The sequence below is a fragment of the Eutrigla gurnardus genome, assembly GCF_963514095.1.
Source record: "Eutrigla gurnardus genome assembly, chromosome: 17".
Lineage (NCBI taxonomy): Eukaryota > Metazoa > Chordata > Actinopteri > Perciformes > Triglidae > Eutrigla > Eutrigla gurnardus.
This window is the reverse complement of record NC_139928.1, coordinates 23475608-23503452: the sequence shown is the minus strand read 5'-3', so window position 1 is coordinate 23503452 and position 27845 is coordinate 23475608. Positions and strand designations below refer to the sequence as shown.

Sequence of the window (27845 nt, the reverse complement as noted above, 5' to 3'; positions counted from 1 at the left end):
GGGTGGATCTGATGAACACAAGCAGCACCTTTACTGGATCTGGATCCATGTGGATTCTGGTGTGATGCTGCTAACAATGTTAGCTTCATAGTTCAAGGTTTAACTTTACAGCTAAGTGTTAAAGTCGTCTTAGTAGCTAACTAGCATTGGTAGCGTCCAGAACACGGCTGGCACTCGTCTACAGAGCAGCAGTGATATCGGTGACGAGGGGTGCCTGCACACAGCCCAAAGATATTAAAAGACAAAACCAACCTTCCGTCTCCGTATAGTTTTTTTTTGTTTTTTTGTGCGTCCTATGTGGCAAAAGGGACGACAAACTAAATCTCGTTATGCAAATTATACAATCACAATAAATTGCACGTTGAACCTTCTTAAATAGGTGGCCCTTGTAACTCGACGCCTCCTGTTTATTCTGGCGCTGCAGTGAAGGTTGTTCTCCGATTTGTAAAACGAAGACTCAGCAGTTCTTGGCTCCGACCCCTCGGAGAAAAGGTTTTGACTTTTTCAAGTCACAAAGTCATCAAAGTGGATTTGAGTGGCGAGCTCGTCAGTTCAGCAGCCGGCAGACTGTGGAAGTGATGATGGAAGTGAAAGCACACAATAACACCAGTGTTTTCCCTTCTGACGTCTACGATGCAAAACAACAATTATTCAAATCAGACTAATCTCCAAATATTTAATGAAAAATATGCAGAGAGATTGATTTCAGTCTGCTGAATACAGATGATCACAGCAGTAGAAATTAACATGTTTGAGATGGGGGGGTTTAACAGTCTGCTCCAGAGTGGAATTATTTAAATGTAGTCGTTCAGAGTCCCCAGAGAGTAGATCCTAATGTGTGGGTAGGTGGGTGACCTTTTCAGGATCAAACTGTCCAATCTGCAGATCCTGCAGTATCCTTCCAGTGGAGAAAACAAGGGCCCTTCCAGTGGAGAAAATGTGATGTGGTGCCCTCTATGTATCCTTCCAGTGGAGAAAACGTGATGCGGTGCCCTCTATGTATCCTTCCAGTGGAGAAAACGTGATGCGGTGCCCTCTATGTATCCTTCCAGTGGAGAAAACAAGGGCCCTTCCAGTGGAGAAAACGTGATGCGTTGCCCTCTATGTATCCTTCCAGTGGAGAAAACGTGACGCGTGGCCCTCTATGTATCCTTCCAGTGGAGAAAACGTGATGCGGTGCACTCGCGGTGAACAGAAGTGCTGTACAGGACTAGAGAACCTTCTGGATTCTGCTGGCCTGCAGCTGGGGGTCTTGTATTTTCTCTAGACTGTAAAGGTCTCTCTTATCTTCGCTGGTTTATTCACGGCCGAGGCAACAGCAGCATTGTTGTGTCGAGGTCAGGAAGGCCGACCAGGTTCATATTTACACCTGGACCACGGTAAACACCCCGAACACTTTCACCGAGTCTTCGTCCAAATATCAGGAGAAGTGTGTGTGAGCTACTTTATATACAGCAGGGCAGCGTGATCTACTACCAAACATCTGAATATGATTTATATTTATATGAATAATCCGAATCTGCAGTGTCACTAATGTCCGATACAAATAATATATTACAAAAACCAGCATAAATTAGCAGAATATGAGGAGCAATGATTATTGTCTTCTTCCAAAACTGACTTCAGGACACAAAGTCAGCTGGAGAAATAATTGCTGAGTCACTGCTATCCATCAGTGACTGTATATCAACTCCTCGTTTATGTATCTGGCTTGTTGGACACTTTGTTTCATCTACATGTATTATTGTTTTATCCCCCATGATGCACCAGCTTCTCCCTGTTCATGCCAGCAGATATAACTCCTTATGTATTTAATTTGTAGTGATTTGTCACGTTTCATCATGTATCATTATCATAATCCCCCATCTTCAAACCGTATTGTTTTTTATTTTTTATAATCGTGCGATAAACTGAATCATGTGCAGACTAGTCGCTTGTCAGCCCCTCCCTCTTGCCCTGATCTGGATGCAGCTTTAACCCTGCTGCCTCTCGGCGGAGGCTGCTGAACTGTGACACCAAATAATGACTTTTGCTTTTTTTGCCTTTTCGGTTGGCTTCATGTGATTAATTGCAGGAAGGCGGCCGGCGGCTGCGAGCTGCTCCCGTCACGAGACGACAACAACACACACAAAACCCGAGCAAAACCACACGACTGCAACTTTTCATTTGCAATTTGCAAGTTTACATCACTTACGTTTGATCTTTTACGACTGCTGTGTGATTGAAAATCTAATGAGCTCCTCCTTTGTGTTTCTGATATCCCTTTTTATTTCGTGTTTTTTTTATGCATATTATTTTTTTGGCGAAACTACAATAATATGCAATTTTCTCTCCCAGTGTTCATATTTTTTTTTTGTCAAATGGTCACCTTAGCAACGTGTGAATCCCTGCGGTTTGATTCTGCTGAGTTTTTGTTTCCGCTTCTGGGTTTTTGAAGTTCTGGGCCACCAAAGAGAAGAAAGGGCGACATCTCGAATATGCTTCAGACCAGGAAAGGCTACTAAACAGGAATCAAAAACCTGTAAAAAGGGATGCAAAACCTGTAAAAGGGATGCAAACCCTGACAAAGGGGATGGGAAACCTGTAAAAAGGGATGTAAAACCTCTATAAGGGATGCAAAACCTCTTAAAAGGGATGCAAAACCTGTAAAAATGGAACAAAACATCTAAAAAGGATGCAAAACCTGTCAAAAGGGATGTAAATCTGTAAAAAGGGATGCAAAACACGCAAAATGGGATGCAAAACATCTTGAAAGGGATGCAAAACCTGCAAAAATGGAACTAAACACCTAAAAAGGGGTGCAAAACCTGACAAAAAGGATGCAAAACCTCTAAAAAGAGATGCAAAACCTTTTAAAAGGGATGCAAAATGGCATTATAGAAAGATAAACCACAACTACAAACAATGTTATGTAAACAAGGTCAAAGGTGGTAAAATGACCACGAATTGACTGAAACTGAGTATGAAAAGATAAAAAAAGACCACAAATATGTAAATGACCACTCAGGCAAACAGACTGACGACCACAAAGAGAAGCAGAACCACTTCTTTTAGTGTCTCTCTGTTGACCTTTCATACGACCTTTAATGCGTCCCAAATCTTTAATTGTTATGAAGTTCACCTTCTCTCAAACTTTTCTTTTCACTTTGTTGTTTTTCCTTTTTAGCTCCAGAAGCTCTTCATCCGTAGAGATTTTGTGACACTGACAGCTCTTGATTACTATTTTAAAGACTATTTTTAAGCCTTCAGTGGTTCAGTTTTTTAAACTTTTGTTGCTAAGCAATGTTGGCCAAAACTGTGCTTATTGGCTAGAGCTGGCACTTTTGCCTGGCAACATTGCCTGATTGTGTATTCTGGAGACGCGCTGACAAAGAGTCTCCAGTTGCAGACAACTCTTGTGCAGAGAGACGGCCGTGGCGTCTGTTTCCAGGGGCTTCTCCTCGGCTCGCCACCGTTCTGTGATTGTAGAAGCCGTTTACTGAAAACGCTGAATGAACTCTGAATGAACGGGTTCAGAGGACGGGGACCTGCAGCAGGCGGAGGGTCGGATCACAACGTGGCAGATATCTGAACTTGTTTTCGAGTCTAGATGACGAGAAGATGTGATTCTTCAACAGAAGTTAATCAGAAACCGTCTGAAGCTCACTGGACCTCAGTTTTCATCTCCAAACAACATTCAAAATCTAAAATTCAAGTGCTCCCATCATTAGAATAAAACATCAGAAACAGATATCAGTTAAATAAAAACGGAAATAAATCTACATTGTGTGCTGCTGGCTGCAGTGCCCTTGAGCAGGACACTATATCAATTCAACTTTATTATTTGTAAGATATTCGTGGACGTAGGAGCAACTCAAAGTGCTTTACAGACGAGCAGACAATATATTTTTTACGTTAACGAATGCAGGAAATAAATGCGATGAAAATCTAATTACACATATTAAATGATCAGATCAAATAAAAACAAATAGGAGGGGAATTAAACAGACAAACCATGTGACCTCTGACCTCGCGGAGGAAATTCAAATGTGTATAATTAATTTTCTGCAGTGGTTTATTAAACGCCCTCATACGTGGAATATTCTTGTTTGAACGGCCACAATGTGTTGTTTGATCGGCATTTTATGAATATTAAACGACTTGATTTTGATTATTGATCACAGAATTGCACTCTTGACCAGAGATGTCAAAGGTGAGTGGATGTTGAAACCACTAAAAAACTAAATATTTTATGTAATGAACATAAAGAAACAGGGGGAGGGTGTAGTTCTCAGACGCTCCTGTGGGTGTCGCTGTCTGTCGCCTTTTCACAGACGGCTGTGCGGATGTTTCTCCACATTTATTGCATCTGATCAGCTACAGCAAGCCCATTTATCAAAGATGCATGAGGCTGATGAAATGCAGACAGCGGGGGGAAACGTGTCCACGTCCACTCCCTCCTCCCCCTCCTCCTCGCGACCCCCCGGCGCGTGCATATATACGTCTTTAATGACGAGCAGCACGCGCGCACACAATGAGTGCTAAAAAGGAGCTTCTGTTTGTGAGGTCAGCTCGGGATCAAACAGGTGTTATCGAGAAATTAACAGTTTTATATCAAAACCTCGTTTCGTTGAAAAAAAAGAGGATATATTTTCTGGGGTGTGTAAACGTGTGATTTTGTCTATTATTTTAAAAAATACAATATATATATATATATATATATATATATATATTGTATGTTTTTTTTTAAATGTATACATTAGTTAACTATAAGGTAAAGGTGATACCTGCAGAATTGGAGAGAAAGTGTCTTTTTTATGGCATAAAGTGTAATAAAGTGCGTTAAAGGGTTCGATATAAGTGGCCCCGCGGATGTATAGGAAGCTTGTAGCCGAGCAGCGAGCCCCGCAGACCGGGTCTGCAGGAGGCGGTGGGGGATCCAGCCGGCTTGCCAGGGATCCCGGCTGCGCCAAAATATCAAACTTTTTTTTTTTTTTTTTTTTCCTGTGCGTCTTCTTCTTCACGTCACCTGCACGCCAAAAAAACGCCGTAAATTTGGCATCCTATGCAAATGTATGCTGACGTAAAAGATCATGTGGTTTTTGTCGTCGATCCCCCCTATGAGCAACGAGGAGGCTTTTTTTCTGCTCTCTTCTCCTCTCTACTGTTGTCTTTAGGTTAGCTATGCTACAATCTTTACTGTACCCAGCGCTAGCTATATGCGCCCCGCACCGCACCACTCTGGATCTCTGGGAATAACCAACTTCCAGGCGGCCGCCACCCCGCTCACCGGACTCCACACGCAGGTAGGACGCCGCGGAGCAAACTTCTTATTTATTTAACTCCCGCTGGGGGGGATTTTCACCAAAAGTGACCGCAAAAGTGAAGTTATTAAAGCGGCTCGGCTGCAGCCAGACTAGCCGCCCGGGCTTGGGCTGTCTGTGTCCGGGGCTGCTGCTAGCGACCGTCCGACCCCCACCACCGCCGCCACCACCACCACCTCCTCCGCCGCCGCCTCCTCCTCCATCACGGCTCTCGTAGGGGGGATCACCTCGCTTGTCGCCCCGAGAACCAAACAAATATACAGTTATTGACACCTGGTCGTCAGGTAAACTTTGCTCGGGCTCTCGGCTCGTCATGTTTTGGTGGATAGTTGTCAAGTGAATGTCATCCGGTTCGTTTTTTAATTTTTCTATTTTTTTTATTTTATTTATGGTGGCCAACTTTTGCCGTGCTCCCCCCCTCTCCCTCCCTCCTTCCCTCCGCCTCCACCCCCGGTGAAAGTGCACATAAATAAATGTATTAGCCAGCGGAGCTAGCAGTTAGCCCCCCCTTGTCACCCCGGTGAAGCTAAGGCGCTTTTAGCGTTAGCCTCCCCCTCCCCCTCCCCCTCCGTGTCCTCGCGCACACACAGCGGCGCGAAACGTGGCTGCTGCCCGTCTCGAGGACGTCTCATGTCGGGGAAATGCGTTTGTTTTTGGCCGGCTCTCCCTCTTCTTCACCCCCCCTTTTTATAGTCTTCCACTGAACCAGAGTTAACGTTATAAACATGAAAACATGCCCAACACGCTAATGAAGCGGCGGCTTGGTGTGTTGTGTGTTTTGTGTGGTTTTCTCCGCTCCGGAGCGGCGGCTCGGAGTGTTGTTGTTGCCCGCTGTAGGAGGGTTCAAACGGGGCTAGCTTAGCAGACAGCCAGTCTGGCAGCGCGGGTCATCTGAGGTGAAGCCTGCCGTCTAGTATACCACACCGCCCCGCTAACGGGTTGCTGCTGCTTCCTCACTGGATGTGTTGTTAAAGAAAAGAACACGAGCTTTTTAATGTTATTTTTAACGTGTTTTGGGTGTTTTTTTAAAGCGGTCTTTAACGCCGGAGCCGCCGTAACGGCTGCTCGCACGGACCGCTGGTGTAGATACTGTACCGGTAAGGGGGGGGGGGGGCAAACCGCCCGGTTAGTTTGATTTCCAAACAGTTTTACACTAAAATGCGATAGTTCGCGACTTTAACGTCTTTCGCTGCTTTCTATGGAGGCAAATGACCGCGTTAAGTTTGTCCAGTCGCGTTATTTGGAAACTCGTTTTTTTTTTTTGAGCGAGCGACCTGTCGTTGATTTCGGGGGAGGGGGCACCGGTGGGTTGCCTGTTTGGTGAAACCACGGCGACTTCACGCCAGTTTAATAAATGGCAGACTGGTTTTATATACTGGTTGTTATATTAACACATAATAAAGTGTTGTGGTTTTTCAGCTGTTTTTATATATAAGGATGAGGCTCGTACTGGTTCATTAATGGCAGACTGGTTTTATACTGGTTTAGGCTGCCAGTAATGTACAGCATTCAGGTTTAAACTGTTTATTTTTACATTTTTTTAACAAGGAACTGTGTATGATATTACTCCATGACGGTACTGGGAGTTACAGTAATGGCAGACTGGTTTTATACTGGTTAAAGCTGCCAGTAATTCTACAGCATTCTGGTTTCCAGCTGTTTTTTTTTAAATATAAAAGCAACAGGCTGGTACTGGTTTGTAAAGATACTGGGGGTCAGGTGCCCTCATGGCTGGTTTTATACTGGTTTATGCAGAAATAGACTGCCAGTATGTACGTTCATGTGTTTTTTTTTAACTGTCTTATATAAGGCACTGGTTTGTAGATAACCTGGGGGGTCAGGTGTCCTCATGCCAGACTGGTTTTCTACTGGTTTCCAGTGACGTACAGTATTCTGGTTTTAAGATGTCGCTGTGTGTTGGATACTGGTTTGTAAAGCTACTGGCAGTGAGTTCTCCTAAAGGCAGACTGGTTTATACTGGTTTAGGCTGACTACAGTATTCAGTATTCTTATATCGGCACAGACTGGTGCTGGTTTGTAAAGATACAGGCGGTCATGTACCCAAATGACAGACTGGTTTAGGCTGACTACAGTATTCTGGTTTTATGCCAGTTAAAGGCTCTCTGCGTGCATGATACTGGTTTGTAAAGACGCTAGCTGTGACGTAAACAGCAGACTGGTTTGAACTGGTTTATGTGTGTAAGTGTGCATGTTGGATGGATTATTGCTTATTATTTAGTGTTCTGCGTGTTCGGTAGTTAACGTTGAGCTGTTTTCTCCCTCAGGATCAAACTTATTTTCCACGAGTTCATCGAGTTCACTCTCACTTTCTATCCAAATCCTTGTTACGTAAAAGAAATCATGAATAATTAGACGTGTCGTCCCCAAACCAGTTGTGTGACAAAACAAACGAATGTACCAAGAACCTGTGACCTACGACCCCCAGCAGTCAGATGAATATCCTCGATTAAAAAAAAAAAAAAAACTGAGGTGAGCTGACTCTGGCAGGTACTTCCTCCTCCTCCTCCTCCTCCTCCTCCTCCTCCTCTCTATGCTGCCCGGTGACAGCGGTTAAACATCCTCTTCCTCAGCTGCTTTATGGCTCTTTTAATGAAAAAGTGTGTCAGATTTTTTTCCTTTCTTTTAATATTATCTCCCTGTTCTGGCTCATAATCACATTTCCTTTCCCATTGACCGACATTCTGTTTTGTCTCATATTTTGCAGCTATTGTATCGCCGCCGTGTCGGGCTTTTTAATCCTATGATATGGATGCAGGGATCAGTCGGTCATGCTGCCAGTCTCCCAATCGCTCCCTCGCTCGCCCGCTCCCTCGCTCTCTGGCTGCTATTTATTTGTCACAAACGCCAACACACACACACACACACACACACACACACACACACACACACACACACACACACACACACACACTTGCCGGTTGGTAGCAAGTGCAGCTGTGATTTGCTGCTGCCACCTAACCTGTCACCTCAATCCACACACACACACACACACACACACACACACACACACACACACACACACACACACACACACACACACACACACACACACACACAGCAGTAAGCTTTTATTTCACCGTTTACACTCCGTTCACATCGTTGGTTTTTATCGCTGGAAATTGCAGCTCGGCGCATGTTTATTTAATTTTATTATTTTGTATTATTTGTGGCGATTGAAACGGACCCCGTTCTGCGTTCGTGTTGCCCTCCGTGGCGTTCAGTCATGAGGGTTTATGGCGAGCTATACGAGCTGGAACAAGCACGCACACACACACACACACACACACACACACACACACACACACACACATGCAGGAAGCATGCGTGACAGCTGCATCTTGCACACACCCGCACATTTCCTTTTCCACTCAATCTTTATTGCTTTTATTTCACTCACACACTCACACATGCATTTTCAGTGCTTTATGAAGTAGTGTGAGGATGTGTGTGTGTGTGTGTGTGTGTGTGGAGTGTGTGGGTGTGTGTTTTGGGAAAGAGAGTACAAGCTTGCCAGGTTGTGTGAGAGTGAGTGAAGTGGTGACGATCGCGTGTGTGTGTGTGTGTCACAGTGTCCGCCTCGCTGCTGGAGCTCTTCATGGGGAAACTTGACACACACACACACACACACACACACACACACACTGGCTGTACTGGATCTGCAAGGCTGCTGTTGGACTGAACCCACCTTCCACGTCGACTGGGACGGGGGGGGGGTCTGTGTGAAAACGAACACCAGGGATCCCCATTAGACCGGATTTAACTCTGTGACTCTCCAACACATTAAACAAGCTCTTATTTTGGCGCTCAGCTTCAATAATCGCTTCCCTGCCGTCTGTCTGACGGAACTTCACTTTGTTCTCCGTCTGCAGACGGAAGTCGGAAGAATTTGTTTTTAGTTTGGAGAAGCTTTCGTCATCTAAACGACGTTTAATACAGTCATGCGTAAAATAAATCTGCACCCATATTTTCCAGCTCGGATCTCCTAAACATTCACAGCTTCCTGTAAACAATCGGCAGTTTTTTTGTTTAACGATCACATAGCGACATACGGTTCAACCGCCATTTTTTGAAGGTGACACGATGACAAACCGGCGTTATCTCCGCCGATATGTAACAAGAAACACCGTGAGGTCATTTATGATCTAAAAGTTTAGCTCAGAAGATCGAAACCGAGCCTGGTTGCGTTTCCTAGCAACCAGCTGCCGAAAGAACGAACGGAGAAAAGTGTAACTAACTATTTTATTGAGGAAAAGGACGCCGCATATCTATCTATATTTATCATAAGCCTCAGAAGGAAACTAGAATGTCAAGTAGATTTTTTTTTTTTTGATTTTTAACCAAAATCTCAACCTCATTATCGGCCTCAAGAATCCACTATCAGCCGGGCTCCGTTTGGCTAAACCAATCAGCAGCGAGCGATACATTCGACTGAATCATCAGTTACTCGGAGACGCTAATGTGAGCAGTTTGTAGAAGAAATATATAGTTAAAAAAAGTGTTTTTTCACGAGCAGCGATGAAAACATCCTTCAGGCCCAACAACGCCCAGTTAACGATGTCTGTAAAGTGCTTTTTATTTCCGACCGCCATGAAACCGCTCGCCCGACACAATAAAGGTGTTTAGAGGAGCGTTTTTTTTCTCCTGAAAGTCAACTCTATTTTATTTATATTGGCCAATATTACGAATCATAAATTTTGCCTCAGGAGGCTTTAAAGTCTGTAGAACATACGACGCCCTTCTGTCCTCATCCGACGGAGGAAAAACTACCCCCAAAAAATAACAGAAGAAGAAGAGGGACAGGAAACACATGACCAGAATGATATAATAAATATATTATATATCATATGTAGACCTTCACAATGAAGGCTGAATGAAACAAATACAGTCAGACAGAAGAACGTTTTATTTCAACACCTTTCTGAATCTCATCGAATACTTTTACTGTCACATTTGTATATTTGTACATCAACCTCGTAGTGTTTTTAGTTGCTCGTTTAGGTTCAGGCAACCTTCCTGTCACACGGGACAAGAACACCGGTCTCCTGGGTGAAAGTCCCACGTTAGACCGGACAACCCTCCTCGACCCACGTCAAATACGGAACGTGATCCAAATCCATTCCCTCGAAACGCGATGTGTCTGTTTAACATCCAGAAACATTTAAGAGATGACAGATGATGAAAATAGTTGGTGATTATATTTCTGTGGATCTGTTAGTGGAATTAGTTTTCCTTTCATTTGTGGTCCTTCTGTAAAAAGCTGTCTCCAAACATCATGTTGGTTGTTTAGAGGACAATAACATCTCATTTAATGTGATGAACAAGTGACATAATAAGTAGACTGAATACTGACCATTGGATTGGTACAAATATGGAGTTTACCACAGCTGGAAGGGGCTGGAAAAGCATGGAAAAGCACCTTGAAGAGTGCTTGAATTGGACTTTGGGAGAAGGTGGAGGAACCCTGATAAGTCGTTTCTGTATCTGCTGCTCTCACATTTAATTATATTTAACCTCCAACACTGTGTGTCAATCTTTACATAAGTAAAACAGGAGAAAGGCCCCACTTCAAATATCGCGATGCAAATCTTAAAATGTAACATGCAACTGTGTAAATCTCACGTTAAAACACAAAAATACTGGATTCTGTGCCGAGAGGTGAAGACCAGGTTTACTGTGATGCACATACAGTTTAATTCATCAGCAAAATGCTCGAGAACAATTTGTAGTTTAATTAAAACAATTCACAGCAGACCGTTTAAATAAAAAAAACAATCAGCGAGCCACAGTTGGATCACGAACCGCGGTTTGGCCACCGCGGATTTAATGGATGTTATCTCTTTCTGGAGCTGTTTTTATGGCCTCGGCACAGGAAGCTGGCGTTCTTAATTCCACCAAAGTAAAATCAATTAGCGGGTGTTTTTTTGGGGGGGGGATCGGTGCGCTTATTTGAATCTCTGAACAACCAGAGACGTGGTCGGCGATTCAGGCTGGAAACGTGATTTATGAAACTCCACAAACATTCTGAAATAATCCTCCCATAACGACACGCAGCGTCTCCGGGGGGGGGGGGGGGGGGGTGGTGGAGAAACATTTAAATAGATAGAAAACGGATCTATTAAGCACCTCATAGCCTCGTCTATTTGACATCTTTTTGGGGCAAACTCAAGGCGATGGAGCTGATTTAATCAGAACATGTGCGTTATTATTTATGAAGGATCGTTCATCAGATCAGCGTCCTCCGTATCTGATGTGGCTCCGGCTGTGTGACGCCATTAATCAATATGATCACCTGGATGCGTCCCTAACGACCAAACGTATCGATCTCCGTCGTTAGGGAGAACGTGCAGGACTATTAATGGTGATGGTGATGGAGCTCGTGCTGCTCGGAGGCTTTTCTTTTTTCATCACCGCCAAGAATAACGGGGCTAATTGTAATTGTTTGAACATTTTCTTTTTTGGCAGGGGGCGTCTTAAATTTGTAGGATATTGAATTCTGGCAGAAAACAGCAGCTTCCAGTCCAAAAATACCACGTTGACTTCATGGAAGAATAAAAACCCTTGTGGGGGTCAAACGGGAAACGCTCCTGGATGTGGAATCAGTGCAGCGATGCATTCAAATACACATATGAAATACACACAAATATGCAAATGAGTTATTTTTTTAGGAGAGGAGATAAAAAACAAAGCTTTGTTTGTGGAGGGCCGCCTGTCAGCTGAGAGCTAATTAATATTAATGTGTGAATAAAAGTGAGGAAGGACGCTCGTCTTCGTGCGGCGCTGCGGGAGGCGTGACGGACAAACGGCCGACAGAAAACACGATGACGACGGCTGTCTGGACCAATCACTGACAAACGTGTCACCACCTTTTTTCTTTTCCTTTCTTTTTTGGAGATGTAGCTGTTGTTTCCCCTTCAGGCCAATCAGCTTGAGTCCCGCCCACACCGTCATCAAGGGGGGTCACACGGTGCTGCTATAAAGGATTAAAAAAATTAATTGTATGTATATAAATATATAAGTATTTATAAAAGTGAAAACAAAATATTTAAAAAATAAATATAGAGCACATATAGACAGTTTTTTAGATGATTAGAATCCAAAATATTAATTTGAATAAATATTTCTATGCTGCATTTAAGGGGGACAAAAAATCCAATTAATAAAAAACATTTTTTATATATATATTTATAAAATGATGTGTATTAAAAATCAGGTAAAAATACCAGAGTCCGACTCTTCTACTGAGAAATATGTTAATCTGTGTTTTTCTTCGAGGTGATACTTCAAAGAACCATTTGCATGTTGTTTGTACCTAGAAAAGCAGGTTTACTGTAGTGTGTGTTTACTGACGTAGAGACGGGAGATTAAAGCAACATTACTGAGAAATGAAATCTTTAAATATTAAATATATATGAATAAATCAAATTAAATACATTTCAAAATTATACCGGTTGGAACTTACGCTGATTTTCATTATCTGAATTGTTTTCACCAATAAAATGTTCACATTAAACGAATAATAGAAATATGGGACGTTGTTTGTGGAAGACAAAAGAACTGAAATGTCAAGTTGACCTTTTCGTCTCTGAACTGAACGTATCACTACAACGCTAGTCCACCTTTAGCTTAGTGGTGGCGACGTGAAGTCATGTGATCATGGTTGTACTTCCATTATAGTCTGAAGCTAGCTTTTTAATTCAACAAAAACACGTCCTTCCTGTGGCCCCCTTGTGGCAGGACGGTGAATTGAAACGGGGCATGAGGACATGTTGCTACGGCGATGGAATAACATCTATTAAATGCAATTATTTAGTTGCTGCTGTGTCATGTAAATACTGTAGCGATGCACGCAGCTTTGTCGTAATAATTACCTCAAACATACCGCATATTGTAAACGCTGATGCAGAGGATGACAGAAACTAAAAAATATTTAAATTTGTCTTATTTTTTAATATGAGTAAATCGCGTTTTTATGATTTCATAACGTTGCAGTGGATGAAACTCGCAGGTTCCAGGAATAATAATAATACTGCAGGTGGAGGAAGAAAATGATCATCTTCCTAAAATATGTCGTCTCTGTGAAAGTGTCACTTTGACATAATTTACTCAAAGTCCCTTTTTTTTTTAAAGTATCTGAATTAGTTTTCGTTTTCTGCCATCAATCATCCACTGAAAGTAGGAGTCACGTTTTTATTTTTTTCCTTTTCTTGATATCTCATATTTAGAGCGAAACACTTCAAAAACAGATGCTGTGTTTGTTACCACTGCTTATATTATTTAGATTTTTTGGGGTGTTTTTTTACCCTTAAATCTCCAAGAAATCATTTTTATTCATGAAGCGAGAGAAAACACTGCTTATTTTCTCATTAAAGCCTGCAGTGTGTGTTTTCTCAATTACTCAGCACATGGGTGACCAGCAGCGCTGACGGGCTCATCACACACACACAATAAATAAATAAATAAAAACAAGCCCCTCCCCCCGTGTCTGGATCGTTAATTTGGACCTGGTTGATCCAGGAGGAGCTCAGCGAGCCGTGCTTCCCTGTTTTCATCAGCGGCCTCATTGATATTCATGCGTTTCCTCGCCGTCGCACCTGGGGGCCGCACGCCAAACGCCACGGGCCTCGTCTCGGGACCAACTCCGCTGGGAGAGAGCGCTGCCTGGCTCAACAGAACTTCAGCCGCGCGGCAGAGCAGTTTATCCATGTGTTTATTCACTGTTTATGAAAGCTAGTTCAGTTTTCTCATAGACTTCCATACAGACAGACTTCTCCTCCATGTAGACCTCCGACCAGGCCTCCTCCACGTAGACCTCCGACCAGGCCTCCTCCACGCAGGCCCCCGACCAGGCCTCCTCCACGTAGACCCCGACCAGGTCTCCTCCATGTAGACCCCGACCAGGTCTCCTCCATGTAGACCCCGACCAGGTCTCCTCCACGTAGACCCCGACCAGGTCTCCTCCATGTAGACCTCCGACCAGGTCTCCTCCATGTAGACCACGACCAGGCCTCCTCCACGTAGACCCCGACGGTCGGTAAAAAGTGCTGAGTCATGCTTTGTTAGGTCTGTCTGCAAGACCACAAGATAACTACTGTTAAAACGCTGGTTTTCTGAATGGCGTCTGGTTGATGGTGCTAGGCTACGCTAACATTGTAGCTGCTCTATCAACACTCCAAATAAGGTCATCTAGACATAAATACAGCAGAGACCTTGTTGTTTGGACCACAGACAGTCTCTGGTTCCTCCACATAGTCTGGTCTGGTCTCTGGACTCATGTGGTCTACTATCTAGACCTCTGGGGGACCACAGACCGTCTCTGGTTTCTCCACATAGTCTGGTCTGGTCTCTGGACTCATGTGGTCTACTATCTAGACTAGGGATGCACGATAATTATCGGACCGATAATTATCGGCCCGATAATAGGAATTATGACGTCAACCCGATAAATCCGATACAATTATTAATACCTCCGATAATCCGACGATAGGATGTTTGTGTTAAAACAGTCATACGGGTGGATTGGGATGAGGGACGTTAGTTTTTTTCTAGGCGCCTCCCGTTTAGCATGTGATGTGGTTACTGTGGTATCACAGGTTTCGGAGGAGGGAGTTAATCCACAAATCGAGCGCTCCCTTCTCATGCCTGGCTGTGACGTAGAGGCTGCGAGCGAGTGGAGGAGGAAGACTAGTAAACAAACACGCATGGCGTCTGTAATGTGGGACTACTTCAAAGTTTCTGAGGAAACTGAATCGTTTGCCATTTGTAACAAATGCAATGCAGAAGTTCCAAGAGGAGGGAAAAAGGCATCGAGCTTTAATACATCCAACCTTAAAAGTCACCTCGCACATCACCATCGCTACGACGGTGTGTTAAAAGCGTATGAAGACGCCGGCGCCGCTAAAGAAGCAGCGAGCCCGTAGCTTAGCGTTTTGATGCACGGGTGAAGTAGCGGTCCTTGTACCTCGGGTCCAATATAGTTGAGAGATAATACAGTGGCTTTTCCTCGATGTCACCAAAACGCGTTTCCACTGCTTTTAACGGGGTTTCCTTTGATGTTTTCACTCCGTGGTCTGTTGGTAACGTTTGTTTTAGCAGTCGCGTCAGCGCTTGAATGGAGGGGATCACATCCGCAGTAGTGGCTGTTGCTTTGCTGATATTTCTGCCTATTACCGTAGTTTACATTTCTGTGTGGATCAGGACCAACAGTTTAATGTAGCAGCACTTGTGTGTGCATATCCCATGCTGCTCAGGGAAAGTTGTCATTGACTGACTGACTCACTTACATATTTATTTGAAAAAAATAAATATTGTCATTTTATTGAAGAGTCAAAACTGTTCTTGGCTTTCTTTTGTTCATAGTAATAATTATCATGTCACTGTGATACATCTGGTTAGGTGTTTGGTAAAAGGCAAAGCTATGCTAAATCTACCTAAGCTTAGTCATTAGTGTTTTTGACCTGAATTTGATCTGAATATACATTCAAAAACGAATAACAATATTATCGGTTATCGGTATCGGTATCGGTCCCGAGGAGCAGAAAGTTATCGATATCGGTATCGGCTTCAAAAAATCAATATCGTGCATCCCTAATCTAGACCTCTGGGGGACCACAGACAGTCTCTGGTTCCTCCACATAGTCTGGTCTGGTCTCTGGACTCATGTGGTCTACTATCTAGACCTCTGGGGGACCACAGACAGTCTCTGGTTTCTCCACATAGTCTGGTCTGGTCTCTGGACTCATGTGGTCTACTATCTAGACCTCTGGGGGACCACAGACAGTCTCTGGTTCCTCCACATAGTCTGGTCTGGTCTCTGGACTAATACTTTGTGATGAAACACTAAATCGATTGACGAGAAATTCAAGTTGTCGAACAAAATAAATAACTCTAAATTCTCTATTTCCCGTTTTGTTTTTGTGGTCATTTCTGAATATTTCCGTGCAAATTAAGAAAAACTGAATAACTTGGGTTTCTGCACTCATTGCTTACGTTTGCCTAAATCACAAAATGCCACATCTAAAGTTGCCATTTAATTATTTTTTTCATTGTTATTATTAATTAATTGATCAGCGTTCCATTCATTTTAGTTCCGTTCATTTAACGCTTCGGTTTGTAAAATGTCAAAAATAAATGTTTTTCCGTCACGATGCCCACATTTCTGACCTCCGGCCAAAAAAGAGAAAATGCATTTATAATTTTGTGACATTCAGAAGCAATGCAACTCAATTATCCGTATAAGGCATTATATGCCGTTCTTTTATTATGTGATAAACAGGTAAAAAAAATCCAATCTAGTGATGAATAAATTATGACTGATGATGAATTCTTTGTGTTTTTTTTGTTTCGCCCTGTCGGAGCGGGTCAACTGCTACTCGCTACGGTTTATTTTATTTTTTATAAATTGGTGGGAATTAGAAAATGAACCTGAGATGATAATCATAATAAATCTCCACAGTGAAGGAACCACATATTTCTTATTGAAATTCAACTCTTTTCTTCAACCTGAATCAAGTGAGACCTACAGAGCACCATCTGGACTTTTGTATTCTCATGTAGAAATCTACCTTTCTCTCTTGCAGTTTTGTTATAATTGCATATCATTACTCGACTAACCCGATTAGGTGAAATTACATGATACACCGCGCACCAAATCATCCAGAGCATCATCCAGAGCTGCTCGGCTTTGTATGAAATTCTTCTCAGACCTGCACATTTTTTTTTATCTTGGATAAAAAATCACAAATCACAAAAAAATGAAAACTCCTTGAATAAGATGATGATAGTTTGCTTTTATCTCAGACAGGAAATATTATATTATATATTATAATCTTTTTTTTTTATTTAACTTGGGGTCAGAGAACAAACTCTTTGGGGAAAAGAATTACAGTTTCTATTATTTTTTTTTGTAGCCAATTGAATTAGCTTCTCCAGATTTAGGATTCCGAGTCTTCTGTCTCACATGAACAGTAAAAAGAGGAAATAGTTTTCGTGGCGCTCTGAGACACGAAAACGTTTCAAACTGGATGAAGATTTCTATTCAGGCCGTTTCTACAAATCACAGTGTAGTTATTATTATAGTCTCATTCAAGTAGGGAACCACGATACAACTGAATAAGGAAGCATTACCGAGTTAATCTAAAGTCTCATCTTTGAGGTTACGCACTGGCCCCGCCCCCATTGATGATGTCACAACAGGTGTTTCAAGTCTCAGTGTAGTTTGAGCCTCTTCCAGTATTAAACTGAGAAAACACTTTCAGGCGGAAACCTCGGGATCTGAGAAGTGAAGCCGAGGGTAAAGTGCCTTAAAGCTGCGTTCTCTCTGCTGGCCACCAGGGGGCAACTCCTTTCTGGTTATATAGAAGTCTATGAGAAAATGGTCCTACTTCTCTCTGCTGGCCACCAGGGGGCGACTCCTCTCTGGTTGTATAGAAGTCTATGAGTAAATGGTCCTACTTCTCTCTGCTGGCCACCAGGGGGCGACTCCTCTCTGGTTGTATAGAAGTCTATGAGAAAATGGTCCTACTTCTCTCTTGATGTATTATCTCAGTAAACATTGTAAACATGAGTTTATGGTCTCAATCTCTAGTTTCAAGTCTTCTTCAATCCAGCATGATGTTGATTTTTGGTTTCCCGGGTGATCCACCAATCAGAGCGTTGCAGCAAAATAAGATTGAAAGAAAATAACATCTCAAATAAAAAACAAGCTGTCTCATTATGAATCTGATTGCCTGTTTTTTCACAGTAAAACTGTAAATTCCCAGATGGAGCGATTCGCCTCCACTTTCTTTTTAAAAACCCGATTGGCTGTTTGTTTTCAGTCTGGATTTGTTCCAACTGTAACTAAAAGAGCCATCAGACATTACTCATACCGTTGCTTCACTCTGAACAAAACCCCGCTGCTAGCGAGGCCTCCGCCGCCGCACCAAGCGCCCAACGTGATACTCCCCGACGGAGGCTCACGCATCTCCAATGAAGGACTCGGTTTCAGGCCCCCGGTTTTCCGGGTTTATTCTTTGGAAAGGACGTTTGTTGTGAAGACTGTAATGATATGGAGGGCTGTAAACCCGACGCTGCATCCCAGACGCTCTTTCAACTGCTGAAGTTCCTTTGAGCAAGGTTTAGGACCGTCTCATGATCTACAGGAGAGTTTCTGTTGCTTTGCTGAAGCTAAATGGAGATTTTCTGAAACTTACTTTCACAAAGAACGCAGGTTCAGGTCCCTCCACTGGGTCTCTGTAGGCCTTGGGGGGGGTCCCTCCACTGGGTCTCTGTAGGCCTTGGGGGGGGTCCCTCCATCTGGTCTCTGTAGGCCTTGGGGGGGTCCTTGGCCTGGAAAGACCTCTGTACTGGACGCAAACGTAGAAATAAATCTTCAGCTCTGCCCGTTTACGACTCCACCGTTAAAAACCTGGAAACGGTTTCGGCTTCAGAACGACAACAAAGAGAAGTGACTGAAACCTTCCAGCTGGATCCCTGGAGGATCCCTGGAGGATCCCTGGAGGATTCCGAGGGTCGTGGATGAGGTTTTTGTTTCAGGACCTGCTGCGTTGACTTTTCTACAAAGCGATTATGGTCATGTGACCTCCTCCTCCGTCTAACTGAGACGTGAGCAGACAGGCCCTCTGTGTGTGTGGACGAGCCTCCCTGCTGTTCGATACCCAACATCCGCATTAATATTTCACGCTGAGTTTGTGCACGTTTGAGCCGCCGGGTTAAAGTCTGACGGCGTCAAAGAAAGCTCTTCAGAATAAGAGCGTGGGGCTTTTTTTTGTCATGTAAAACGAGGGATTTCTCTTTTCTTTCAATGGTTTGAATCTCAAATAAAAAGTAAGCTGCCTCACGTCCCGCTTTGGGGAGAATAGAAATACTGGTGTTCCTGCTTAAATCAGAAGTCTTCAACATTTTCAGGCCAAGGACCCCCAAGGCTAGAGACCCGGTGGAGGGACCCCCAAGACTTAAAGAGACCTGGTGGAGGGACCCCCAAGGCCTATAGAGACCCGGTGGGACCCCCAGGGTCATTCCGTGCCATTTCATCAAAATCTTCCCACCTGACCATCTCAGAATGTCCTGAAAAAATTCAAGTACAAAGACACACTTGTTAATAAGACAAATCCAAAATATTAGGTCTCTACTGTCAACAGTTTCCTCATGAAACGTCATTGAATGAAGAGTAGTTTAGATGGTTTTTGGCATCATGCTCTGAAAAGCCATTTTTAAACAGCAATATCTGGGAAACTATCTCACCTGTGGCTTTCAAAATTTCTACAGAGTATATCTGTTACTAATAGCCTCCAGACCTGGAATATCAGGGGTGTAACTCAATGATAACCTAGTATGGTAGGTACTTAAAATTAGGCTTGTTGAAATAAAGTAGTACATTTGAAGAGTGACTGAGCTCCCATTTTTACAGATAAAAGACTTCTATCACTTCTGCCTCTATCTCTGGTGTTAGCTTAAACATTCTACAAAATATGGTCTCTCTTAGATTATTAGTTTCACAGATATTAAGGCTCAAAAATGGAAGTTAACACATCTTTGCCCAACTTCAGAGTCATATTCCAAAAAACTGACAAGTATCAGGTCCAAACTTACTTTATTTGAAAGATCATATTCTTGTTAAAATCATATTAAAAAATCAGGAGGATGTTTTGCCTCATTTTGTCGCAGTGATTTTTTAAAATCCTGATATTGGTGGGGTTTTCTGTGGCCGGTTTTGGTACTGCATGTCTTATTATCCTACAAGTAAACATCACAGGAGGGCAATTCAATTGTGTTTTTTACCATTTACCAAAGACTTACATGTGACTAAATGCTACTGATAAATTTAGCCTTACGAAAACATTAAAATGTAGCACGGTTGTAGTTATAGAGGCAATAAGTCCTTAAATGTGAGTTAAACATGCTGAAAGCAGCTTTTAATGTCTTAAACCATGAACAAATGTAGCATAATATTGAAGACTGTACATTTTGTCATACTTTAAGTATAGAAATACCACAACCAAATCAAATAATAATCTTAATTTGAGCATAAAGATTCTACATTACAGTAGCACAGTCTCCAAAGTTCATTACTTTGTAATGATGTATTTATACAATGCTAAGACATTAAAATAATAATTGTTGACAGATTCATATTTTAATTCTATTTTATCACAATTTCTCAACATAATATTAAACAAACAGGAAGGTTTATGTTTGCTTATTATAGTTCGTATTCATGTTAAGGTGGATTTTTGGACATATTTACATTTTTGGAAGAAAAAAGTTCAGGATCAAATCATTTCAGGACCCCTGCAGTAACTCTGTGGACCCTCTAGTGGTCCCGGACCCCCTGTTGAAGGCTTAAATGCATCAAAGATGGGAGCCACTGATAAAAGAGCCACTTCTTTGACTTGTCGAGCTTCATTAGACGGCGTAGAAACGGGGGGGGGGGGGGGGGGGGGGGGGGGGGGGGCGTTACCGTGGAGATGAAGCCAACACAAACACGGTGACGTTTCCTGCCTTGAACGTTTGTTGTTGCCGCCCGTCTGTTGCGTGTGAACGCCGGCTCGTTAGTTCCCTCCTTCACTTTCTAATGTGGTTAAAATCCAGGCTTTTTTGCTGGTGAAGTGTAGACAAGGCGTAAAACCGCCACGACTATTTTTAGGCGGCGGCGGCGGCACAGGGCCTTGCGCCATCGTGCCATTTCTCCGCCTGACTCACCACCACGGCAGGAAATGAATTTCTGTCTTCACCAGCAACAGCAGCAGATGGGTTTCTATTTTCAGCAGCCACTCCTTTTGCTCTTTTACCTAGCCAACTTAATTTGATGTTAATCTTTTTTCCTCTTTTATTCGTCCTACGCACCTCCGAGTGGTTGGTTTCTAGCCAAACGGCACACCAGATGTTACCAAGCAGAACCGGTTTGGCTGGTTGTGACATCACTTCCTGCAGCAGCGGTCACAAGATTGCACCAAATTCCTTTACAGGGAAACGTTTAACGCCAGTTTGGTTTCACCATCGGTTTATAATGATTTATTACAGAGGAATATGACTCGGCACATTTTAGTGTCTTTCAAAGCTGAGGTGACACATTCATATTCATAAAACTAACAGAAAACATTTAAAGTATATATATATCTGCTGCTATTCTTTATTTATTTTCTTTTACACAAACCATTCAAAAGGATTCTGAGAAGAATCCATGAACAACGATGTTATGAAACTGGATGTGAAACAGATTTGATGAGTTTTAAATGCCCTAAAAATGTGTTAAATGTCAGAATCGGTTTGTTTTCCTTTGTTTTCTATTTGGAATTTTTTTCTGATTCATATCCATCAAGTACCCTGGAAACATTTCTTAGCGACTCAAATGTGAAGATGATTATATGACATCATATGATGGTAAAATTAATATTTGGGTGTTTTCAGCAGCGGGAGAGCGCTGTCAGTGTTGATGGATTGGAGGTTTGGAGGTGATTTATGTTTCATGAATGAGAGCCGATATGTACCTAGCTCCCGGCTGAATTGTGTTTTGATTCTTTTCACGGTCTCCAGTGGAAACGGCGGGAGGTCGATCCTCGGGATAACCCTGAGGCTGAACCATGAATCCATCATGACACCTGGACGTTTTACGGTGTAAAAAGAAGAATGGACTCGCTTTCTTAATGACCTTGACACATCCTTGAGTGTCAGCGAAGCAGCTCGTAAAGCTCGACTTTCCTTCGCCCGCTTCGACCCCCGGTCCAACCCCTCCAACCCGGAGTGACCCCCCGGCGCTGTAACTCTTCCTCCGAGTGTCGGAGTCTGAAAGCTCATCACGTTCTCCTCGTCATCCCCTCTCCACCTTCTTCCTCCTCTCAAACATCCTGCAGTACAAATACATTTAGAGAAGTTTCTGCTTTCCTGTCACTTCTCTCTTCCACGCCAGACTCATTTCATCACTACGTCCTTGACCTTTGACCTTCCTGGAGCTACTTTAGGAGTTGGTCTGGATTCTTTTTTGTCTCTGGATCCCAAAAGGACACTTATTAAAATATAATAACTAGACCGTATAATACATAGTACATTTACTGTATTTAAGGTGTTAACAATTTAGATTTCTTCATACTTCACTGCATTTTTGAGTCATTCTTTTCTTATAACTTTACAATTTGTGTAATTAATGGATAATATTATTAAAAATATAATCTGTTAATAGAAGAATAATATGATTTGATTGAGCCATGCAGCCATCACAGTGTTTAACTCACATTATCATTTAAATGATGAAATCTGGAAGATTCTGCTCCACCAACTACATTACCCATAACACCCTTCTTTCTGTGTATTTGCAGAAAAGTCTTGAGACTTAAAACGTGTCTCTAGTTGTTTGTCCCTGCAGCTTTAATAACACCAACGTGTTGGTCCTTGAAAGTCAGTGGAAGTTTTGGAAAGAAACTTTTTCATGGAAAGGCCTTGAAAACGTCCTTGAAAAGCATTGACAGAAGAATTGGAGCGTGCTCTTAATAGGAAGTGACTTCTTTTGTTTTGTGCTTCTCTACCACCTTTCCCTGAGGTTTTCAAACATGCGTGTTCATGCCGTTCATGCCGCTGCCCCCCCCGCGCCGTCCTTGGTTTCCCACAGTTCCCTGCTTCACCTATTGAACCCGGCCACCAGCCCGGGAATGAAGCGGGGGAACGGCAGGAATGCAGCTCCCGAGTCCGAGCCAAGAACACAAAAAACAAGGAAGGCAGAACTGGAAGCAGAACCCGCCTCCCGGGAGCAAGAACCAGGTTCCTGATTGGCTGGGCCTCCGTAGGCTGACCACAGATCCTCCCTCCCCATTGGCTGCCTCTTCTGTCTTCACTCCCCTGCTGCTCCCTGGACCTATCGGAGCATGCTGTTTGAAGTGTGTGTGTGTGTGTGTGTGTGTGTGTGTGTGTGTGTGTGTGTGTGTGTGTGTGTGTGTGTGTGTGTGTGTGTGTGTGTGTGTGTGTGTGTGTGTGTGTGTGTGTGTGTGTGTGTGTGTGTGACCGTCTTGAGTCCTGCCTGGTTTCACCAACAACTGTGGGATAATTACATTCTGTATCTTCGTCTGTATTAGCTCCTGTTAGCTTCCTTTTTTTTATCCCAGCTGTCACACACACACACGCACACACACACACACACACACCAGCGGCCCGTCATTTAAACAGCGGATGCATGTTAGCGGTGGTGTTCAGTATCTGGGTGCAGTGCGGCGTGGAAACCAGGCCGACCGTGCGCCGCTATAGGCCGAGTTGTTCTATTAATAGACTTCTTCATCCTACAGGGGAGGATGATGAAGGCGCTGTGTCATCACAATGTCACAATGCAGAGACTCTTCTCTCAGGAGGAGGAGCCAAAACCATGGAGGTGAAAGGTCGCAGGGAAAGAGTCCTGGCGGCAGATTAGGGGTCCGATCCGGCTCCCGGACAATAAAGAGGGCGTTACCTATTTTTAGGCCCCAAATGATCCTGTAGAGCAGAGGTCACGACCTTTATAAGTGACCTTTAAGAGTGATTTCTGGTCGATAACTTTTTGAAGGTTACAACAACCAATACCCGTTCCTATTTGTGATGTCGGCAAATATTTATCGTCCAGAGAATCGATATATCGTAACATGATTCACAACCTACTTGAGTACCTTGCTTACGTAGCAGTACGCCATGCTAATAACGGGCCAAGCTAACGAACAATGCTAACTTTTTTTTTTTTCTTAAAGCCACATTTGATCAAATCTCTGGAATCGACCCAAAGGCGTTTGACTCTGAACTCCGTGTTCCTGCTTCTCGCCTGATTTGTCTTCCGATCAAAATCTGAGAAATCGGTTAAATCTCGTGGTTGTGTCCGTGGTTTCCCACATTCCTTTAGAATCCTCTCATGTCTCTCCAGGTATTATTTCTTCTTCTCTCTCTTCATTTCCACTCGTGTTGACGTTGGCCGGGTTGCTGAAGGATTTAATCCAGGGCCCAGTTTTCTCTGAAACCTAAACTCTTGTTTAAATTCCAACCTATTTATTGCATGAAAACATAAAATTGCAGACAGGTTATTTGTAACCTGTTTCTCGGCAACATAATCCCCCGGAGTAATGTGGAGGATATAAACGCCTGGATGGGAATCAGGCGCTCCGTAAGCCCGGTGATGAAAACCATCTGTGAGAGGAGGATCACATTCTAGTTCAGATATAAGAAAGTACGTGGGAATGACGGGACTAAGTGCTGTTTAACAGGGCTGGTGAGGGTGCTGGAAATCCTTGAAAACACTTGGAATTTAACGTGGTGTTTCCAAGGTTAATAAAGGTCTATAAATGTGTGTTGTATGTGATGACATCTATGATAGAACAGAGGAAAGAAGATCTCCATATTTGAGGGACTGAAAACAGCATTTTGTAACATTTCTTTATGAAAAATGCCTTTTGATGATGAACAGATGATGAAAATAGTTGGTGATTATATTTCTGTGGATCTGTTAGTGGAATTAGTTTTCCTTTCATTTGTGGTCCTTCTGTAAAAAGCTGTCTCCAAACATCCCGACGAAGTGTCATCCGGAATCGAACGTGTGTTCTGTTTCCTGTCGGCGTCCGGAAAGCGTTGGTGGCGTCGCACTCGGCCGTGAACAGGACAAGTGTCAGTGTAAACTGGTAATTAAAGCAAATGAACAGGATTATTATTTTACATTTCATGTATTGTTTGAACTCATTAAATATGTTTTTAGTTGTGAAGATTTGAAAGCATGCAGGTCACATGAAGAGTTTTAACAGGAAGTTAACGTCGCTGTGGTTCCAGTGGGATTTTTCCAATTTGATTTTGGCCGACGTACAGATGTTTTCCAAAAATAAAAAGTAGAAGTACTGATTCAACTTCTTCACTCAAGGAAAAGTGTAAAAGTACACTACTGTACTCAAAGTAAAAGTATCCCTATGAAGGACATTTCTACTGGCTGTCGTCATATTATTAAGACATAATAATCAATAAACTAAAGTAACGAGCCTGTTTTGAAAATGTGAGGAGTAGAAAGTACAGATATTAGTTTTAACATGCAGGGAGGAAAAGTAGAAAGAAATATAAAAACTCAAGTAAATGTACAAGATACCTGAAAGCACTTTTGAAGTACAGTAAACAAGTTTTTGTACTTTCTTGCTTCCCACCTCTGGATTTTGGATTATTGCAGCGAATAAATGTTAATGGTACTTCATTTTAAGAATATTACAATAGAAACAAAAATATGATATAGAAAACAAGAGAATACTTAAATGTATGTATCCTTCATTTAGCCCTTTATGAAAAATATCTGTGATATGTCTACACAAAATGTAAAGTGACACCAGAACGTCTAAGCGCCATTTATATAAATAAAAAAAAATAAGATTATCGGAATAATTTCGTGAATCATAATTTTTTTGTTCAGCAAGATACATCTTTAACAACCACTGTTCTGATGTGTGAGGCGTGAGTAAAAAGTTAACGTTGGATCGTAAACTAACTTCGTCTCATTTCACGTCTCGTTAGCAACCGCCGTTTTACAGACGCGTAAAAAGCTTCTAAACTCACCAGCTGGGTTTTTACCGACGTCTTTTATGTCGTAGAACTAATCCCTGAAGCTTGTGTCGACCACAGACCTGATTTCAGGCGTCAAACCAAAAACACATAAACAAAAACAGAACCCGTTCAGTCCGATACAGGAAGTGCTGAGTCATGTCAGAGTTTCAGGACTCTCTCCTGCAGCACTCTATAAAAGCTGGTCGTCAAAGTAAAAGGTCCTTCAGGAACCAGGTCCTGGTCTAGCACTCTTGAAGCCAGTAAAAAAATGAAGATTTTTCCATTGTGAGCTTTATTCACGTCGACTCCACAATAAACCAGCACATCGTCGGCTAACGGTCGGAGCCAGCCGGCGCTCGTTTTCGTTTGGTGTACTTTTGGGGGGAAAACAAACTGTTTTCTGGGCCGGGTTTCTGGGGTCTGCAGCCCCGGAGGCTCCTGTCAGGTTTTCTGTTTTCTCCGGTGTTCGGCCGGAGAGCCCGGCTCTCCTCCGCTCATCTGCATCTTATTTGAATTTCCTGCTTGCATAATTCCTCGGTTAATGGGGGAACCGCTCGGCACCGCCGCCACAGCTGTTTCGCCTTTCCTGCCTGGCAAAGAGCGGCACTCACACAGTGAAGGGAGGGGGGAGGGGGGGGCGTTCAAAAAGGGAGAGAAAAAAATCTGCAAGTCATGTGGTGCAAAAAATACAGTACAAACAGCGTGTGGTTCCCCCCCGAGGACGGAGAGTCAAACGCTCCCCCTCCTCTCTGGATGTTCAAGCTAACAGCACCACACCCCCTTCTCTGGAGCCGCACTGAGCATGTGCAGTAGTGATGTGCCCCCCCCTCCCCTCCTCGGCACTGCCATGCTGGTGCTGTAATTGGCTGGTAACAGGCTTGAGCAGCACCACATTGCACCAGGCGGACTTCAGCCAGTCGCATTAGTCTGTTTACGCATTCACGGCCCTATTAGAGGCTGTTTGTTCGCTCATTAGCAAAAAAAACACTCCGAGCTGGAGTTTGAACCCCGATCAATAAAAAAACACGGTATGTGGGAATGTGTGGCGTCGCCACGGAGACGGGATGTTGATGGGTCTTCTCTATTGAACTTAAATTCTTTACATTTAGTGGTAAACACAACATTCAGTTTTTTAAATTATTTTTTTATTTGTATTTGCTTGTTTTAATGTTTTAGTTTTTTTTAATAATTGTTTCTTTCCAATGCTTCTAATGTGTGTAAAGCATTTTGATTGATTGAAAGGTGCTATACAAATACATTGCCTTGTTTTACCTCATTTTCACATATAGTCGCATTTGATTTTTATCCGGGCGGCGACCTCCACTGGTCATCAAAACATATAAATGAGAACAAACTCTTTGTTATTTGGGGGAAATGATTGCAGTTTCTATTTTTAATTTGTTTGAGCAGATTGAATCAGCGTCTCCTGATTTAGGATGGATATGAATCTGGAGCTCCCGGTCTTCTGTCTCACATGAACAGTAAAAAGAGGAAATCGTTTTTGTGGCGCTTTGAGACACGAAAACGTTTCAAACTGGAGGAAGATTTCTATTCAGGCCGTTTCTACAAATCACAGTATAGTTATTATTATAGTCTCATTTAAGTAGGGAACCACGATTCAACTGAATAAGGAAGACCCCAAAACATCTCCCAGCATTACCGAGTTAATCTAAAGTCTCATCTTTGAGGTTACGCACTGGCCACGCCCCCATTAATTATGTCACAACAGGCGTTTCAAGTCAGCGGTTAAAATGCTGCCCAGTGTAGTTTGAGCCTCTTCAAGTATTAAACTGAGAAAAACCCTTTCAGGCGGAAACCTCCTGATCTGAGAAGTGAAGCCAATATGAAGCGCCTTAAAGCTGCATTCTCTCTGCTGGCCACCAGGGGGCGCTCCTCTCTCTTCTTCAATCCAGCATGATGTTCATTTAGTACATTATGGTCCATTTAGAGTCCACCAGACCAGAAAGCAGGGGATGCTTAAGGGGGCGGGGCTTACCTGCTGTT

The 27845-nt window shown here is 43.0% G+C and overlaps 1 protein-coding gene across 1 annotated transcript in view; it reads left to right on the top strand.

Moving 5' to 3' along the window:
- Positions 1-4805: 4805 nt before the first annotated feature.
- The window catches only part of LOC311028438 (zinc fingers and homeoboxes protein 2-like), an 88193-nt gene continuing 65153 nt past the window's right edge, over positions 4806-27845 (top strand). The window contains exon 1 of the mRNA XM_084033008.1: positions 4806-5285. The gene's annotated coding sequence lies outside the window, so the exon portion shown is untranslated. The remainder of the gene's footprint in view (positions 5286-27845) is intronic.